We start from the raw sequence: 12,891 nt of genomic DNA on the forward strand, positions 1-12,891 counted from the left end.
GGACTGCCTTTCCAAGGTGTTTGTTTATGCTTTTTGGAAAGATTCTTGTTAACAGTCACCCTTGGTTCTCTGCCTGGCCAGGCGTTCCCGGCGAGAGCTCTAGTTTAATTGTAAGGAGATGCGCTTTGCCTGCGCCTCGGGCGTTTAGGGATGCATCCCGGGTTGGAGAGGCAGCCCCTGCTTTCCGTCCAGACCACGCGTGTGGCCTACGCACACGGCCTGGAGCCCTGACCTGGGTGACCTGCCTCAGGCGTTGTTTTGTGTGATGGTGGGACCAGTGGGCAGTTTGGCTCACAGGACCGTGATGGGAATAGAGAGCAGCATTTACTGGGTGTGCCAGGTGCCTGGCACTGGGTTAAGCCTTCTCCTTATACTCTCTCTCCGTGCGCTCATGAAGGAGGCCATGGTCTCCCCCCTAGTTTTACAGACGATGCGGAGGCTCGGAGAGGTCAGCAGACATACTGGCGTCACAGCCCGTAAGTGGCATCATAGCCAGGTCTCTCCCCAGGCTCCCTAGCTCCTGACCCCTAAGCATCTAGCAAGCACCTGGCATAGGTGCAGCCACGGACCCTGGCTAGGGGAGTTGGTGAGTTCTTGTATCTTTAAGGAACATGCCCTGTGAGAGAGCTGGGTGCCTGACCTGGTCGTCCTGTAGGGGCTCTCGAGGCCTGACTCCCTGGGCGCCTGGCATTCATCAGGTGGGGTAGATCGTGGAGCTGACTTCCAGGGGGTGGGGGCAAGTGGGCACACCAGCACCCTTTCCTCCTTGGGGCTCGAGAGGTCAGTGACGATGTCAACTTCCCTTGTCTCGTGTTCCTTTCCTGCGTCCGACCAGCGTCCCAGGTGGGAAGGAAGAGCTAGAGTGATGTTTTGGGTGAATGTTGGTTCTGGAAAGAAAATCCATCCCTTCCCGCGAGGTGTGTGTGTTGGACATGGACTGTGTGTGGAGGGACAGGAGATTGTATGAAGAGGTGAGAAGTCCCAATGAGTGGGAGGAGAGGCAGGTTGGCAGCCATGGCTCGTGTCCTCGACAAGTCGACAAGCCCATCCGAAGAGTGCTGGTTCTGGTCCTGGTGGAATTAGGGAGGCGCCTCGGAGGAGGCTTTCTCAGAGCAAAAGGGGCATTCCCCGCTTTTGGAGGGGACAGATAGATTGTATCTGAATCTGGGCTTTTAAAAAATATATTTTAAATTGATTTTGGAGAGGAAGGGAGAGAGAGATAGAAACATCATTGATGAGAGAATCATTGATCGGCTGCCTCCTGCACTCCCCACACTGGGGATTGAGTCCGCAACCCAGGCATGTGCCCTGACCGAGAATCAAACTGTGACCTCCTGGCTCACAGGTCGACGCTCAACCACTGAGCCACGCTGGACCCAAATTTGCACTTTGCTGCTGTGCGGTCTTGGCCAGGTCCCTGCTGGTTTTCTGTGAGACGTAGGTAACAAGTGGTTTATCCATGGGCTGCTGGGTTGGGGTAACTGGGATGATGTCTGACGACAGGTAGTATGGGTACCAGCCCATTGGGGTCACGGGAATGGCAGCTGCTGTTGCTGCTCCCTTATGATGGAAGGGGGCAAGGCATCTGGATTGGATCTTGAAGACATCGGGGCTGAGGGTCAGAGGTGAGCCTGGGCTTGGAGTATGAGCATGTACAGACTTGGGAGCAGGGGGCTAGTGGGGGTTGGAGGGGTCGGGGCTGGACCGCAGGGTGCAATGATGCAGGGCCGCCCTGGTCGGCAGGTGCAGAAGGAGTGACAGCCTGGGTCTCCCAGGCAGGGCAGGAATATGAGCAAAGTGGGGAGAGAGCTGAAGTGTGGGGTGCCTGTGAGAGACTTGCAGACCATCGACTCAGAGTCGAGGCTTGAAGTTGTTTTGTGTGATGGTGGGGGGGACTTCATTCGTGGACAGTCATTGAAGGCATGTGAGCTGGTGAGTGAGAATACATTCTTTTCTTTTAATTAAAATTATTCTCACCTGAGGATATGTTTATTGGTTTGTTCGTTTGTTTTGGAGAGAGAGAGAAACATCAATTTGAGAGAGAAACATTGATCAGTTTCCTCCTGTACACATCCCAACTGGGGATGGAACCCGCCACCTTTTGGTGTACCGGACGACGCTCCAACCAACTATGCCACACCAGCCAAGGCCAGGATACATTTCAGACAGATGGGTGCAGACATGGCCTGGAGACAGGTCCTAATGGCCATTCCCTGTGTCCTGTTGTGCGGGGGACATTCACCCAGCCACAGGCCCAGGGGTGGAATCAGACCCCACTCTGCTAGGTCCAGGAAACCTCAAACCTGGATGTCCTTAGCTCAGGAGCTGCCTGCTGGGGGCACCCCGCCTCCAGGCCTAGCAAGAACTGGTGGAGGAACCCTAAATACGGCCTTGGTCTGAGGCCAGCAGGAACTGTGTGGGTGGGTGGGCCGTGACCGCTGCACCCTGGGTTTTCCTTATCGTGCATGCCAAGCCCGGCTGGTATTATTCCAGGAGGGCAGTCCGAGGCTGAGACTTCCTATAGAGCCTTTTCCTGCCCCCCCCCACCCCCGCTACCCCAGCCTCGGGGCTGTTCATGGGTGAGGCGCTGGCTCCCCCTACTCCCCCCTCCCCCGGGGCTGTTCATGGGGAAGGCTGCTGCCCCCCCCCCCCCCCCCACCCCGTCCCCCAGAGGCCAGCTCCTCTGCAGATGAGAACCTTCTCTGGAAGCGCATCCCTGGCGCTCCTGCCTCCCCCTCCCCCCCCCCCCCCCCCCCCCCCACTGCTGAGATTCCTGGAGGGACACAGCCCTGAGGTGCGCTGGAAACAGCTATGATTACCCTTTTAAATCCCTCAGACGGTTCCAGCAATCAGGGTGACACTGCTTTTGTGTTGGGAGCAGGGGCTTCACGGAGACCTCCAGCCCCGCTCTCCTGTCCTCGGGAGCTTGGGCAGCTGCAGAGAAGACTGGCAGGTGGGAGGCCCTGCAGTGGGGCGGGCCGTGGGCGCTGGGCCATGGCTCAAGGGGAGACTGTTCCAGGAGGAACAGCAGAGCACAGGGGTCCACGCTCAGCAGCCCGCTCTCTCCATGCAGAGCATCGGCTGTGGGGCAGGTGAGGCCTGCTGCCCCGAGCTCCAGCCGCACCTGTCAGGACCTGTCAGCCTCGGGTGGTCGGTGCCGTCTGTTTTACATTCCCTGAGCTCTTCTCATTCTGAGTCTGGAGGGGAAGCAGGGTCCTTTCTCTAAGTCAGACCTGACAGTCTCAGACTACCCCCGCCCACCCCCCAGCCCCCTCCCCCGTTTGGTCTCATGTACGAGCCCAGAGGAAGGTCACCCAGTTGGTTCTGTGTGGGACAGCAAGGACTGAGGCTTCTTCCAGCTCGTGGTGGTGTGGCCCTCCTGGTCCAAGGTGGTGCTTAAACTCAGCCATCACATGATTTAGACGTGGGGGTGAGGAGGAGGGGGGCTAGGAACAAGGAAGCAAAGGGAAGCAGCCCTGGCTACCTTTAGGAAAGGTCTGGAAGTTACAACACGATGCTCCGTTCACACACCGCTGGCCAGAACATAAGTCACACCCTGAGCTACAAGACAGTGGGGAAAGTGGTCTTTATTCTGGGCAGCTATGTGCCCAGCTAAAATGCTAAAATGGATTCCTGCCTGGGGTTGAGTGACCTAGAATGACCCTTTTCCCTGCTGCGGGCCGGGGGGCGTGGCCCCAGCCTGTGACCTCAGCAGTAAGTCCTTCTCCAAAGAGGTCAGTGGGCGCAGAGTGACTCACCCCAGAGCGCCTGGACCATGGGTTTCCCTCGTAGCCCACTGCTTCTGCACCCACACCCCTTAGCCAGAGGCACAGATGGCACTGAACCTGGACCAATTCACACCAAGGGCGGGAGCCTCCCAGAAAGGAACCTGCCTGCGGAGAGGAGGGCACGTTCGGCCCCGTGCCCACCGTCACAGGTCTTTTTCTCAATGACACCGCTCTGCCTTTCAGGCCTGTGACTTTGAGATGGGCTCTGCCACCCCATGCCCAGCGATTCTGGGCCAGGCTGTCGCCAGCTCCTGTGAGAAAGCACCTGGGTTGTGATTGGATGATACAAGTTTGTCCCCTTGGTCCTGGGGCAGCCGCTGGGGACCTGCCTCAGACCACAGGGCAAAGGGGTCCAGAGGCTCTTGCAAGCTGATGGCAGCTGCAGGCTAAGGGTCACTTTCCTGGTCTCCTTTTCCCGAGCCTCCCACACGTGTGCTCTGGAGGTGACAGATGGCCATTGGGTGCGGGTGGGGAGGGGGCTTGGAGTCGAGGCCTGAGCTCAGGTCCCCATGTCCTCTGCGTTGTGTGGCTGTGCAGGTCACCTTTCCTCTGAGCCTGTGTGGTCAGCGCACAGGCAGGCACGGTGAGAATCACCTTACATGGATCAGCTGACTGAATTATCACCATGACCTATGAGCTTCTGTACCCCATAGTGGTGAGGACACTGGAGTGCATTGAGCTTATGTTGGTTGAGGCCACAGAGCTACTAGGGGGCAGAGCTGGGATTCGAACCCACACCTCTGACTGTGCTCTTAGCCAGTGTTCCTGAATGGGACTCCCAGTCCTCGTGGGTACTGCTTCCTCCATGAGCCCAGCGGGGGAGAGGAGGCGAGTGACCAAGGCCTTGGATATAGTAGATACAGTGGGGGTTCTTCTGCCTGAGGGCCAGGGATCCCCAGAGCCTCCAGAGCCTTCCACATGGGCAGCTTGCACGGCTCCCGGGCGCCCTCTGGTGTCCAGGCAGTGGCACTGCCCAGAGAAGGCCCTTGGTGTCCACCAGCAGCTCTGCCCTGTGTTGCGGAGGGAACAGAAATCCTGCCTGGTTGTTGAGAGCAGCCGCACATGTGGAGTGGGACAGAGCAGGGCTGTGGTGCTTACAGGCCTGGCTCACGTCTCAGCCACCTTGAGTGGCCGGGCAGTGACTGCCGTCTGAGCAGGCTGTCAGCCCACCGAGGGGAGGTGCGGGAAGGTCCGGGTCCAGTCCCTGCAGCAGTGCGGCTCGGAGTTAGATGGGACTCCCAGTCCTCGTGGTTTGGGGTGGTGGGTAGTGGGGGGCTGGAGTTGAGGAGGACCAACAGGATGGGGTTATGCCCCCGCGGACTGCGTTCCTGGGTCAGGGCTGGCTTCTAGCCCTGGTTCTGTGCAGGAGGCTGGAGTTTTGGATCAGCCGCTAGGAAAATGCCTCACACCTCACGTGGGTTTCTGAGGAGTTGGCCCCTAGAATGCCTGGCAAAGCTGAGAAGACACTGCCCCCCATCAGGGGGTCTGGTGTGAGGGAGGACAGGGCACCAGGCCAGGCCAAGCTCCTGGAGCAGGTGGTCATGGAAGAGGCATGGGTCCCCTAAGCTGATGGGGAGGTGGGGCCTTTGGGTGGGCACTTGGCTCCTGGTTCCTCTCCCAGAGAGAAACTGTTGCTGCCAGCTGCCACCCAGGCAGAGACCCCCATGCAGGTGAAGGTGGAGGGCCCTACAGTAAACCCCCCCGCCCCCACACCAGGGCAGGTTGAGCACCGGCTGTGGGCCCAGCCCAGGTAGGTACCTCCTCCACATCAGGAGGCTTATGGGTCTGAATCCAGCCCTGCCCTGGGGAAAAACTGCTGGCTACATTGTGACATGCCATCGATAATGAAACATTTCAACTTCAGTGATGGGCAGTGAAGAAAAAACGTGTCTTAGAATCAGTGGAATAGAGCCCAGCTTTCTGCAGGGCTTCTGGGAGGGGCCAGCTCACCCAGCACACACGGGAGTGCCCGACCGCAGGCCCCCCAGGGTGCTCACCTCCAGCGCGCACAGGCACCGATCCGACCTGGAGTCCCCGTCAGCGGGCCGGGCCCTGTTCCCTGGAACTCAGACCTCTTCAGCCTCAGCCTCGCTTCCCAGATGCGTTCTAACAGTGTGAAATCCAGCTTTCTAGACCCTTCTCCTGCACAAATAAATACTATTTGTGCTTTTCAAAAAATAGGAACAGTGTCACGTTACATATGTTCTCATAAGACTTGTTTTTTTCTCACTTAATAGATATCTTGGCTTCTTCCCACGTCAGCTCGTAAAGATGATGGAGGTCAGGTCTGCCCTGCCCTTCTCGTCGGCCGCATATTTCAGCATGTGGGTGAACGCGTCGTAACTCCCTCGGCTGTATTGGGCTTGTTAGGTCATTCCAGCTCGATTTGGGTTTTTAAGAAAATAAACTGCAGTAAACATAGATCTTTGCATACTTCTAGAATTAATCCCTAGAAGTGGAATTTTTCCATCAAAGACTATCATAAACATTTCCCAGGTTGGCAGATCTGCCCGATGGCTCTTCAGAGAGTTTGAACAAACTTGACTCCTAATTGCGCCTGCCTGCCAGGGAATGACGCCTAGCTCAGCTCGCATTGCTTCCACTACTGGCCACGCGGAGCAGCTCTGCCCGTGTTTATTATCAGCCGTTTGCATTTCTCTGCGTGAATCTTTTCGTGTCGTTTGCCCATTTTTCTGTTGGGTTTTTGGTGTTTTTCTTATTGATTGGTTAGAGCCCCTTTTGGGTTAAGGAAATGGTCTACCTGTTTCAGAATATGGACCGTTTCTTTGCGCTGGGGCCAGGCTCACGTTTTCTGCTCTGCGTTTAAAAGATGTGCTGCCAGAGGGAGCACTTCAAATACTATTTTAAAAATGCCTTGGAAGAAAAAGGCTGCTGTGTGGGAGTCGGAGCTGAGTGGGGCCAGCCGTGTCTGCCTGGGTCCGGAAGGGGCCGTAAATCACTGGGAGCAGCTGCCGCGGAGTTAATCCGCGTTTCCAGCAGCCGTTGCACAGGCCGGAGCCGGCTCAGGAGTCTCCGAGCCTCCACCTGGGCCGTGTCTGGCCCCGCTGCAGCGCTCTGGCCCCTCGAGATGAAACCGGTCAGACGGGAGGAACACTGCTCAGCCCCTGACCAGGCCGATATCTGACCAGGAAATGTCAGGCGGGTGATGACGGGGCGTGCACAACAGGGGACAGAGTCTGGGGGCCATTTTAGGGTTCTGCCCGTCACCCTGAGCACACAGGAGAGTTTTCTTGCACACGTCTAAGTTAAGTTGAATTTAATTGACATGAAGTCTCTCTGTCTCTGTAGCCAGTGCATTTGGCCCCTGCCCACCCCCTCCCCGGGACATCGCTTGCCACATCGGCCCTCACTCCCCTCGCTGCAGCCATGCTAGACTTCTCGGCAGCCCCCTCTTGGCCTTTGATCTTTGTCCTTGGTTCCCTCTTCTGGAACACCCTCACTATTTCTAGCTTCGGGATTTGGCTCTGGCGACCTCCTCCAGGTAGCCCTCCTTGCTGCATCCTTCCTTCCCTGCATGGGCCTCAGTGCCCTCCCTCTCTGTTCCCATAGACCCCTGCTGCCCTCGGTCACAGCAGCAATCCCACTGTGTGTTATGTTCTCTCACTTCTCTCTTCCTACCCAACTGAAGGCCTTAAGGACAGGCAGTGTGTCTTTGGGGACCTTGAGACCCCAGAGTGGCCTGGAACATAGTAGTTGTTCAGTAAGTGTGCAAACAGAGGAAGGGTGTTTTCAAGAATCCAATACAGGAGAAGCAGACGCACGAGGAGCTGACCTGTGGCAGGTGGGGTGATGGGCTGGGGTCAGGGAAGGTGGGGTCCCTGGCCATCTGTGGCAACAAGCTGCTGAGGAGTGATGCTTGAAGTGGGTCTGAAACTGGGCCTGGCAGGAGAAAGGGGGGCTGCCATTCCAGAGAGCGAGCAGGGTGGTCGGGAGAAACGGACTGTGTGTGCTGCCGGAGGGGTCACCCGCCGCGTCCCAGCGGCCCTCCGATGCAGTGTGGACGTAGCCCGTGGTTGGAGGCAGGAGGCTGCTGCCGAGCTGGGGGAGAGATGCTGAGGGCCTGGTGGGGTGAGCGGGTGGCAGTGGGCAGGAGCAGAGGGGACAGCCCAGAGATACTGGAGGGCTGGCGTTGTCAGGCGTTGGTGACAGGCATTGTGTTTAGGGTGGGCAAAGGGTGAGGAAAGGAGAAGGAAACACAGTACACGCCACAGCCGTGTGCGCATAGCCAGCTGGCGGAGCAGGGCAGTGCTGTGGGCTCTGGTGAGCGGATGCCTCCATGGGCACCGAGAAAGGCCGAGGTGGGGCTTGTAGTCTCCTAGCGTTAGTAAGCCTCCAGGCGGCCGGGCTCCAGGCTTCAGCAGCAAGGATTCCGGCTCAGCAGTGGAGGTGTGAAGGGAGGAAGGTTCAGGAGGCCAAGGCCAGGCAGGTAAGGGAGCAGGTTAGCAGCAGGAACGGAGCGGTACCCTCTGCGAGAGCCCTGCTGGTGCTGGGCGCAGGGCTGGGGCCAGGCCCTCTCCCCCTCTCCCCCTCTCACCGGTCCCACTGCCACTTTGGGTGTCTGGAGCCCCCCCCCCCCCCCAGTCCCTCCTCTCCCCTACCCCTCCTCTTGAGCTTTTGGAAGAGACTGCTGTGGAGTTCTCACCCTGTGCCTCAGAGCTCAGACCCAGGCCACTCACACTGTCAGGCCGGCTTGTCCCTGTCATTTTTGCTCACCCCTCATTGCCAGCTCCGGTTCTGTGGCCCTGCCGGGGACCAGCCGCTCAGATCCAACTTTGTATTCCAAGCACAGGGTGCGCCTCAAAGTCATGCCCCCTGCCAGTGAGTAAGAGAGGCCCCGGCAGATGGACGGACGAGCAGGCTCGCTCTCCCTCCGAAGCTTGTTGTAAAGAGCGTTGTCTCTGGGTAGGAAAAAGCACTCTGCTCCTGTCTCCATACAGAGCAGCTAGGCTCTCTAAGGTGCTCCTGGACTTTTAAAAAGAGTGGACCCTCAAGTAATGACACCAGTGACGATGGTGATAGAGGGAACTGTGGAATCTGCCAGCTGGTACCTGCTCCGTGCCGGTTCCTATTGTGTTTCGTATATTAACTCATTTGATCCTTACTGGCAGGACTGCTCTTCCTCCCATTTTACAGATCAGGAAACTAAGGTACCAAGAGGAGAAGGCACTTTCTCAAGGCCACACAGACCCCGGCAGCCCAAAGGCTCTGGCCCCCTGTGCCGGGGACACACAGCCAGCTCGGTGGCCTTGTCTCCTGGGCTCTGAGGCAGGAACAGAACCGTCCCTAACCCCTTCCAGGCCCAGAGTCTCCAGGGGACTAGGAGGGTGGGGAGAAGTGATGAAGGGCATGGGGGAGGGCATGGCTCTGGAGCAGGCTGCCTGCCCGGGACGCCCGCTCTGCCACATCCTGCTTTTGACCTTGAAGAAGAACTTAACTTCCTAGGCCTCAGATTCCTCCATGGATGGGCAGCCCCAGCCCCACCTGTAAATCCAGCTTCCCCCGAGCTGCCTTTCAGAGCCCAGTTCCCCGTGGACCACCTTGTTGGTCTCTGTCTGAGCGCCTCAGTGCTGTGATGCCAGGTAGGACCTTCTCTCCTTACCCCACAGAGGGCTTCTGACGCGAGACAATCCCAGCTCCTGAGAGCGCCGGCCCCGTTGTAGGCTCCACATCCTGGATGCTGATTGGACCCCAGTGAATAGGGGAGCAGACCCAACTCTAACAGCAGCACAGCCTTGCTCAGTGCTCATCGTGCAACCGCACACGCGGCCAGCATGCAGGGACGCACGGCAACCTGGGTGGTGGGTGAGCCTTTTATCCCCATGTTACAGAGATGGGCCTTGGGGCACAGAGAGGCAAGCAGTCAGGGTGGGGCAGTGGGCCTGGGCTTAGAATCCAGGCACTTAGTCCACCGCGGCGCATGCCCACAGCCACGAGGAGCGGGGAGCGGGGAGAAAGAGTAGGAGGGGGGCTCTGCTTCTCCTGGGCCTGACCCAGAGCCCTGGCCCATTTCCACGTGGTTTCCATGAGTCAGGCTCCCCAGGGCATGCTGGCTGCGAGGCTGGAACTTTTCTTGTATTTCTCATCTGGGGCTTTGAATGGGCATGAAGATACATACGACCTGTCGTCCAATTGTTTTCACCTTTTAAAGCCCGAAGATTCCCCCTCCCCCCAATTCAGCACCTGGCCTGCAGGGCCCCTGGGCTGCGGGGAGATGAGTCTCCTACTGTAAAGGAACGCAGAATGTGGAAGTGGGTATTAGGGGATGTGGGGACGGAGCAAGGGACAATTTCTACGTGTAACTGGGGGAATCAATACTAAGAGCAGATATTCTGACGAATCTGGAGGAAGCGGGCGGGGGGCGGGGGGGGGGAGGTGAGTCCTGGGCAGTGAGGGTGTCCCAGGAGAGGGGGGGTATCACTTGGGGCCTCGCGTGTGGTTGCTGTGATGGGGTGCTGGGGCCCTTCCTGGCCAGGCCCGTGGGGGGGACATGACACCGGACAGTGGGAGCAGGTCATTGTGGTGAGGACAGGGATGCCCTCCGCGGTCTCAGGCCCAACTGTGTTTCCTCTCCTCCGTGGGCCTGTCATACAGGTCCTTCCTGGCCCCGGCCTGTGGCTGCTTTCCCAGCTGTACTTGATTATTCTGAATTACTGGGAGGCTGCCATCATTGTGAGCCAAAAAGCCATTGGGGTTGTTTTCAAAGCTTCTGTCAGGCTGGAACTTGGTTCACCCGGAATACACGGATGTCTTTTCCTGTTTAGAATTCAAGAGCATGTGGCTTCTGCCCCTAACAGTGTAACAGCAGCGGGAAGGTGACTTTGAACAATTGGGCACCGAGTCATGATCGCTGGAGCCTGCAGGTTGATGGGCCAGGCTTTCGGGCTTTGTCCATTCAAGTCTGTGACCACAGTTATCAGGGCTGTGCCAGGCCAACAGCGCCACACAGTGGCAGGTTGGGGAGTTGCAGGCCCCCTTTCTTTCCCTTGCTGGTTAGCCCTGCCCACTCCATGCTTCCCCCCTCCTTCGCTTGCCAGTGCTTGCAGCCCACTTTTATTTCTCTCTCACTTCATCCCACACATGCACGCTTGTCCGAGAGATGGTTCTTGCTGACGCCTGCCTCCTCTGAGCAGTGCTGGGCCAGGGGTAAGGCCCAGTATTGACCCCAAGGAATGTACTGTCTGGTTGCTGACTCAGAACCAAAATGTGGAAATTTAATAGGTACAAGAGCTGAGCCATCAAACCAGGTAGTGAGTGGCGTGCGAGAAAGACGTTTGTACTAGAACACACGAGACTGCTGGTAGGAGAGGCCTGGTCAGGGGCCATGGTAGGAGGCGGGCATTATTATAAGACAGCTGTTCTCAGGAACTTGCGAGAGCTTTAGGATGCTGGGGTGAGTGGGTTGTTGCCATGGAGGAGGGGAGCCCCGGAGGTGTGTGCAGGGGATGGAGGGGAAGGATGGAGAGGGGAGCACTCCACGGGGCCAGGGTGTGGCTGGGAGTGACCTTGGGCTCTGCATTCTGAGAGGAGCTGGGAAGTGTATTCATCTGATCGGGCTGCCATGGCAAAGCTCCACGGGCTGGTGGCTTAAACAATAGACGTTAAGAAGGTCAAGGTCAAAGTCGAGGCAAAGCTTGTTTCTTCTAAAGCCTCCTTGACTGGTAGGTGGCTGTCCCCTCCCTGTGCCTTCTCACCTTCGCCCTCTGTGTGTGTGTGTGTCCTAATCTCCTCTCATAAGGATCCCAGTCAGATTGGATTAGGGTCTGCCCTGAAGCCTCATGTTAACTTAATCGCCACTTTAAAAGGCCCCGCCTCCAAATACAGTCACAGTGTGAGGGACTGGGTTCGGGGCTTCAGCATGCGAATTTGGGGGACTATAGTGCAGCCCGTAGCAGGAAGGTGAGCAGGGTCAGGTGGCAGAGGTCTGGGAAAGCTGTCACTCAGCGGCCAGCGACAGTTCCAGAGCCTCATTACAGAGGCGGGCGCTTTAGAAAGAGGGCCCAGGATCCAGCAGCCGTGTGCCACTTGGGTTTGGTGTGTGTGTGTGTGGGGGGGGGGGGGGGGGGGGGCACGACGCCAGGAATCTGGTGGTTTGTGGGGGAGAAGCTGGTGGGGCTGAGGGTTGTGGTTGCTGTGATGGGGGGCTGGGGAATTGTTTGCTTAAACGGAGGAACGTTTGGTGGCGGCTGGGAGAAGCCCCAGTGCTGGGCCACAGCGCCTGTCCTGCCCCTGCCCCTGCCCCTGCCCCGGAGCTGCCCAGACCCCGGGTGGAGCTGTATTTAGGAACTGCTTCATAATTTAAAAGTGCATTTTCCAGATGTGGGAGGGGGCAACCCCATGAAGTAGCTACTGTTGTCCACGGAGGCAGGGGAAGTGCTGTGGCCAGGGTCACGCAGCTGCTAGGAGGTGGAGCTGCGATTCACACCTCGGCAGCCCAAGTCCCTGCAGGACCTCCTGGGGCCCAGTCTGTGCGAGGGGGCCCATTATTAGTCACTGAGGTGAGGGGCGTAGGCCTGGGCAAGCCCAGCGGGAGGGGCCTCCTGGATGTGCGGGCAGGGGGTGCTCAGAGGAGGCCCCCTGACCACAGGCGGGGTCCTCAGGCCCTGAGCGACCAGCATGTGCACAGGCTCAGGCCTGCGAGTCAGGGCACTTGACTTCCCCACCTCTGAGATGGAGAGAACCTGAGTCCTGCTGCCCCGGCCCCACTCAGTGACACAATGGGCCTCCTCGCCCTCCTGCAGAGGCTGTTTCCTGCCGTACAACATGGGCCTGGGGAACAGGGAGTAGCCCAGGAAAGCCAGCCCCCGCCCAGCTCTGAGAGGCAGCGTCTGGGTGCCCGGGGCCAGGAGGTGGGAGCCCTGGTCTTAGCTCATCCACCCATCTGTTGGGGATTCACCGTGAACGTGGTCCCTGCTTCACGAGCCTACACTCTGCCTGGAAGGAGGGCGCCACGTGTGCGGCAGCTCTGGCGCAGGCGGAGGGTTTGAATGGGTTGAAACTTGCCCCTCCAGCAAGGCTCTCTGGGATGTCGCCTCCTCCCGCGGAGCCCTCCCTGGACGCAGTCAGAAGTCTGCCCTCTGAGCCG

The 12,891-nt window shown here is 58.4% G+C and overlaps 1 protein-coding gene across 2 annotated transcripts in view; it reads left to right on the forward strand.

Moving 5' to 3' along the window:
* Positions 1 to 12,891, forward strand: part of ITPK1 (inositol-tetrakisphosphate 1-kinase) — a 135,161-nt gene that overhangs the window by 100,922 nt on the left and 21,348 nt on the right. The window lies entirely within an intron of this gene.

Source organism: Cnephaeus nilssonii (assembly GCF_951640355.1).
Source record: "Cnephaeus nilssonii genome assembly, chromosome: 4".
Taxonomy (NCBI): domain Eukaryota; kingdom Metazoa; phylum Chordata; class Mammalia; order Chiroptera; family Vespertilionidae; genus Cnephaeus; species Cnephaeus nilssonii.